Here is a 6000-nt window from a genome sequence, read left to right as displayed (position 1 = left end):
GTCTTCGGAGTGTGGGAGGAAACCGGAGCACCCGGAGAAAAGCCAAGTTGATGCAGGGAGAACGTATGAACTCCGTACAGGCAACACACATGGTTAGGATTGAACCCAGGCCTCTGGTGCTATGAGGCAGCAATTCTATCTCTGTGCCTCCGTACCACCCTTCTGTATGCATCCTGTGTCTATCCTGTTTTTAAACTGTGGATTGCATTTACCACCTTTTTCATTGTAACGTGGTATATGTGACTATAATAAACTCAAACCTAAACCTGGACAAATTTCTTCCCCGGCAGAGGTTGAGACCTAACACTTAGAGGCAATTCACGAGTTTAAATGCAGCTGATTGTGGAGAAGTAATTATATCTGTATTGCCACTGTAGCTAATCGCCCTTGGCAAGGCCAGCAGCACCATCAAGGACCAGTCTCACCCTGGCCACTCCCTCTTCTCCCCTCTCCCATCAGGCAAAAGGTGCAGAAGTGTGAAAACGCACACCTCCAGTTCAGGGACAGTTTCTTCCCAGCTGTTATCAGGCAACAGAATCATCCCACCACAACCAGAGAGCAGTCCTGAACTACTATCTACCTCATTGGTGACCCTCAGACTATCTTTGATTGGACTTTGCTGGCTTTACCTTGCACTAAACGTTATTCCCTTTCATGTATCTATACACTGTAAATGGCTCGATTGTAATCATGCATTGTCTTTCCGCTGACTGGATAGCACGCAACAAAAGCTTTTCGCTGTACCTCGTTACATGTGACAATAAACTAAACTGAACTAATCAGAGAATCACTTCATTCTGAACCAGTTGTCATAGAGTCATAGAAACGGGCCCTTTGGCCCAACTTGCCCACACCGGCCAACATGTCGCATCTACATGAGTCCCGCCTGCCAGCATTTGGTTTATATCCCTCCGAACTATCCATGTAGCTGCCTAACTGTTTCTTAAACGTTGGGATAGTCAACGTTTGTGTATAAGATAAGCTGTTATTACTGGGAGTGAATTCTGTGAAATCCTGGGCATTTTGACCTTTCAAAGGCATGTACAGTGGGGTGGTGGAAATACAGAGAAACCTTCATAAGTAACCACCTGTCTCTGAGGAATTGAAAGTCATGTGAGTCAGAGTAAGAACTATAAAACTGGAAGGCTACACATTACATCAAGTTTCCTTCTGCAGATGATTTGAGTTTATTTCCATTTATTGTCACGTGTACCGAGGTACAGTGAAAAGCTTTTGTTGCGTGCTGACCAGCCAGCGGAAAGACGATACACGATCGCAGGAGTCAAGAATGTTTTATTGTCACATGTCCCAAATAGAACATTGAAATTCTTACTTGCAGCAGCACAACAGAATGTGTAAACATAGTATTCTGTAAACAATGTAATAAACCAGGCTAAGTGGACCCGTTGGGTCCCAGTCACACGGGAGCCCTGGTCCCCCAACGCAGCCCATTCCCCAACGCAATATTCCACCACTCACCCATTCCCCCAACGCAACCCGTTCCCCCAACGCAACGCAATATTCCACCACTCACCCATAGCCCCTAACTGCGCAGGCGTGACTGACGGGTTCCTGTTGTGACGCCCCTGATCCCCCCTCCTCCCCTCCCCCCCCCACTCCGCCTCTTGCCCTTCTGCTGTAATTTCTACATGGTGAAACCAAAATGTATAAAAATACCCTTTAATAAAATCTGACAATGTGCACTTTAACCACATGTGATTTAAAAAAAATTACAAATCTCAAATTGTGGAGTACAGAGGCAAATAAATAAACGATGGGTCTTTGTCCCAAACATTACGGAGGGCACTCCGTATATATATATATGTATGTATGTATACATATACTAGACCAAGTGGGACCCGTTGGGTCCCGTCCACTCAACGTGCAGTTGCGGGGGCCTGCGTCACCCCCCACACACACAGAGGGGGGGAGCAGCGAGGAGGGTGGAGGGGGCTGTATATATTATATATATATATATATATATATATATATATATATATGTGTGTGTGTGTGTATATATATGGGGTCATTGTGCCAAAAGCCTTTTTGGCCAACCTGCAAAGCCACCTTCAATGAACTCTATATCTGCATCTTTTTAATTGTGAATTCTGGTAAATTTGCCATTTACCTCTCTGTAGCTCTGCCCGAGAGGAAGAAGAAAGGGGGGGAGGGGGATGAGAATTTTTTTTTTTTAATTTGATGTTATTGAAGATTGAAAAGTTGGAATTTTGAACTGAAAGGAGTGGTTTTCTGTTTAGGAGCGAATGGGTTAATGCAAGTTCGCAGTCTAGTCAAATAAGTGATTGCAAAAGCAAGTATAAAGGATTTCATGGTTCCGTTTCGGGGATGCAGACAATAAAACACTCTTGGAATTAGCAAGCGGCCAGGTTCACCTTTCAGTAAATGGATACCACAAGTGGCGCCCTCGCCCTGCACCAGGGATAATGTGACATTCTGTGGACAGTGCAATCTTTGTTGCCTCTCTGAAGGATTGACTTGCACTTGGCGAATCAGGCAGGGAACGTTTTGCTTTGGTAACAAATGGGAGTTTGGCTGTGGACGGGACTTCCTTTAGCAAACCCACTCCTGTAGTTAGTGGCCAGAACTCTTTTTTCCCTTCCTTCCTTCCACCCCCCTCATCTCTCCTCTCCCCTCTCTTCTCCTCTCTCCCCACCCACTCGCCCCTGCAGTTCAAATGCAACTTTTTCTTTGTGCCTGTGAAGTTGGTGCGATCTCTCTCTCGCTCTCTCTCTCTCTGGACACAGGGGGAGGGAAGGTTGTTTCCTGCATTCCTGTCATTCTCACAGAATGAGCCAGAGCAGACTAATTATTACCAGCGGCTTGACTCCTGGAGGGAGGGAGTAGATGGGAGGGAGAGCAGAGGGAGAAGAAAGGAGAGGAGAAAGAGAAAGAGAAGGAGAGAGAGAGAAAGAAAGAAAGAGAGAGGAGAAGGAAAGAAAGAAAAGATGACCATTTAGCATTACTGGAGATTGTTGAAAAGTTGAGGTTTTAACTGTGGAAGGGTTGGTTTGGGGGTGAAGTCGCTCTGGGCAAGAGGGAAGGAGAGGGAGGAGGGTAGAGAGAGGGAGGGAGGAGAGAGAAAGAAAGAGAGAGAGAGTTGGGGAGTTTACATTGTAGCCAGGGATAGTTTCAGAGTAGCAGCTTCGCCAGGATGTTCCTCGACGTGGCAGAAGTGACCAGCGAGTCGCCGGCCGCCGCTCGGCAGCGCTGAGTAACTCCAGGGGAGGTAAGTGCTGGGACCAAACTATCCCCCCCTTGCTGTCCTTCCCACACCCCTCTCACACCCCTCTCGCCCTCTCCCCCTCTCCCCCTCTCCAGTATTCCCCAAGCCGCTTTCCTTCCAGAGTTTTCACCCTTGCCCACATAATCAATGCAATTTCTGCCTGAAGGTTTTACCCCACAGAGTCTGACAGTGTGGACACAGGCCCTTCAGCCCACACTTACCAACCTGTCCTGTCGCTGTGTTATGACTGTATAGCCAACCGAATTCCTCGTTTGTTGCAAGACATCCTTGGCTATTAAATTATGATTATTATGCCCCATCTACACCAGTCCCACCTGCCTGCGCTTGGTCCATATCCCTCCAAACCTGCCCTACCCATGCACCTGTCCAACAGTTTCTTAAACGTTGGGATAGTCCCTGCCTCAACTACCTCCTCCGACAGCTCACTCCATACAGCCACTTACTTTTGAGGACTGCCTGGAAACATCTGTGGAAGACACACAATGAGAGAGGCAAAATGAACATGCACGCAGTTCAGGCAGACAATAGACAATAGTTGCAGGAGTAGGCCATTCGGCCCTTCGAGACAGCACCGCCTTTCAATGTTTTTCATCCACAACCCTTTTCCAACTGTGCGCATGTTGGCATGTAGAGCACGGAACAGCAGGACACAACAACAGGCCCTTTGGCCCACCACGTCTGTCCATGCAGACCAAGATTCCAAAGACTCCTGCACCACAATTAGGACAGATTGTTGGCGAGCTGGAGATACAAGGAACTGCAGATGCTGGTTTACCAAAAAAAAAGAGACAAAATGCTGGAGTAACTCAGCAGTTCAGGCAGCATCTCTGGAGAACATGGATAAATGCTTCCACATAAAGGCTGCCTGCTTTACTGAGTTACTCCAGCACTCTGCGTCCTTTTAGACACATGCAAACCTATTGGCAGGAGTAGGTCATTCGGCCCTTCGAGCCAGCACCGCCACTCAATATGATCACGGCTGATCATCCCCAATCAGTATCCTCCGATCCTGTTTTTCATGCATTAACTAGCATCACCCTGGCAGGGGGAAAAGGTTCATAGTTTATTGTCATGTGTATCGAGGTACAGTGAAAAGCCATTGTTACGTGCTAACCAGCCAGCGGAAAGATAATGCATGATTACAATCGAGCCATTCACAGTGGACAGATACATGATAAGGGATGTGTGATAAAGAACTGCAGAGGCTGGCAAAATCGAAGGTAGACACAAAATGCGGGAGGAACTCAGCGGGTGAGGCAGCATCTCTGGAGAGAAGGAATGGGCGACGTTTTGGGTCTACACAAGGCCCTGACCCTCTGAGATGGTCCAGCATTTTGTGTCTACCTGCATGATAAGGGGATAATGTTTAGTTTAGTGCAAGGTTAAGCCAGTAAAGACTGATCAAAGTCCAACAGTCGTTCAGGAAAAGGGTCTCAACCCGAAACGTCACCCATTCCTTCACTGCAGAGATGCTGCCTGTTCCGCTGAGTTACTGAATTGTGTCTATCTTCGGTTCAAACCAGCATCTGCAGTTCCTTCTTACACAGTAGTTCAGGACTGCTGTCTGGTTCTGACTGACTACTTGATCTTTACCTCTCAAAACTTTATATATTTCTATAAGGTCTCTGAACCTCCAGCGTTCCAGAGCAAACAATCCATGGATGCCTCTACTGTCCTTGTACCAGAATTGAGAAACAACAAAAAAATGTACTGGACATTGTCCAAGGTGATTTGTAAGATGTGCAGAAAAGAACTGCAGATGCTGGTTTAAATCGAAGGTAGACACAGAAATGCTGGAGTAACTCAGCGGGACGGGTAGCGTCTCTGGAGAGAAGCTATATATGACCACCCAAAACGTCACCCATTCCTTCTCTCCAGAGATGCTGCCAGTCCCGCTGAGTTACTCCAGCATTTTGCATCTACCTGTGACTTGTAAGATGCTGTTTTATGAAGTGTTGTCGACACCAAAGTGTACGAGGAAGTGCATGTTTTGCGCACAATATCTGTGAAAGGAATTTTGCCTCCTCTGAGAATTCCCAGTCTCAAAAGAACGTGACATTAATAAAGTGGGTATGGCACTTGCGTCGTTAAATAATTAGAGCAGATGTCAGGATGGCCGAGTGGTCTGAGGAGCCAGACCCTAAGTTCGGCAGTGAAGCGAGTGTTCTGGTCTCCACTCACAGAGAGTGGTGAGTCTGTGGAATTCTCTGCCTCAGAGGGCGGTGGAGGCAGGTTCTCTGGATACTTTCAAGAGAGAGCTAGATAGGGCTCTTAAATATAGTGGAGTCAGGGGAGAAGGCAGGAACAGGGTACTGATTGTGGATGATCAGCCATGATCATATTGAATGGCGGTGCTGGCTCGAAGGGCCGAATGGCCTACTCCTGCACCTATTGTCTATTGTGTGAGTTTGAATCCCACTTCTGACATGCACTTCGGACGGCACAGTGGCGCAGCGGGTAGAACTGCTGCCTTACAGCGCCAGGGAGCCGGGTACTATCCTGACCACGGGCGCTGTCTGTACGGAGTTTGCACGTTCTCCCTGTGACCTGCGTGGGTTTTCTCCGGCTGCTCCGGTTTCCTCCCACACTCCAAAGATGTGCGGGTTTGTAGGTTAATTGGCTTTGTGTGTATATATAAATGTAAAATTGTCCCCAGTGCTTGTCGGGCAGTGTTAGTGTGCGGGGATCGCTGGTCGGCACCGACTCGGTGGGCCGAAGGGACTCTAAACAAAATA

The 6000-nt window shown here is 47.6% G+C and overlaps 1 protein-coding gene across 1 annotated transcript in view; it reads left to right on the top strand.

The window, feature by feature from the left end:
- Nucleotides 1–2201: 2201 nt before the first annotated feature.
- The window catches only part of amot (angiomotin), an 81004-nt gene continuing 77205 nt past the window's right edge, over nt 2202–6000 (top strand). Inside the window, exon 1 of the mRNA XM_055643519.1 lies at nt 2202–3247. The gene's annotated coding sequence lies outside the window, so the exon portion shown is untranslated. The remainder of the gene's footprint in view (nt 3248–6000) is intronic.

Source organism: Leucoraja erinacea, chromosome 12 (assembly GCF_028641065.1).
Source record: "Leucoraja erinacea ecotype New England chromosome 12, Leri_hhj_1, whole genome shotgun sequence".
Taxonomy (NCBI): domain Eukaryota; kingdom Metazoa; phylum Chordata; class Chondrichthyes; order Rajiformes; family Rajidae; genus Leucoraja; species Leucoraja erinaceus.
This window is presented reverse-complemented; position numbering and strand designations above follow the sequence as displayed.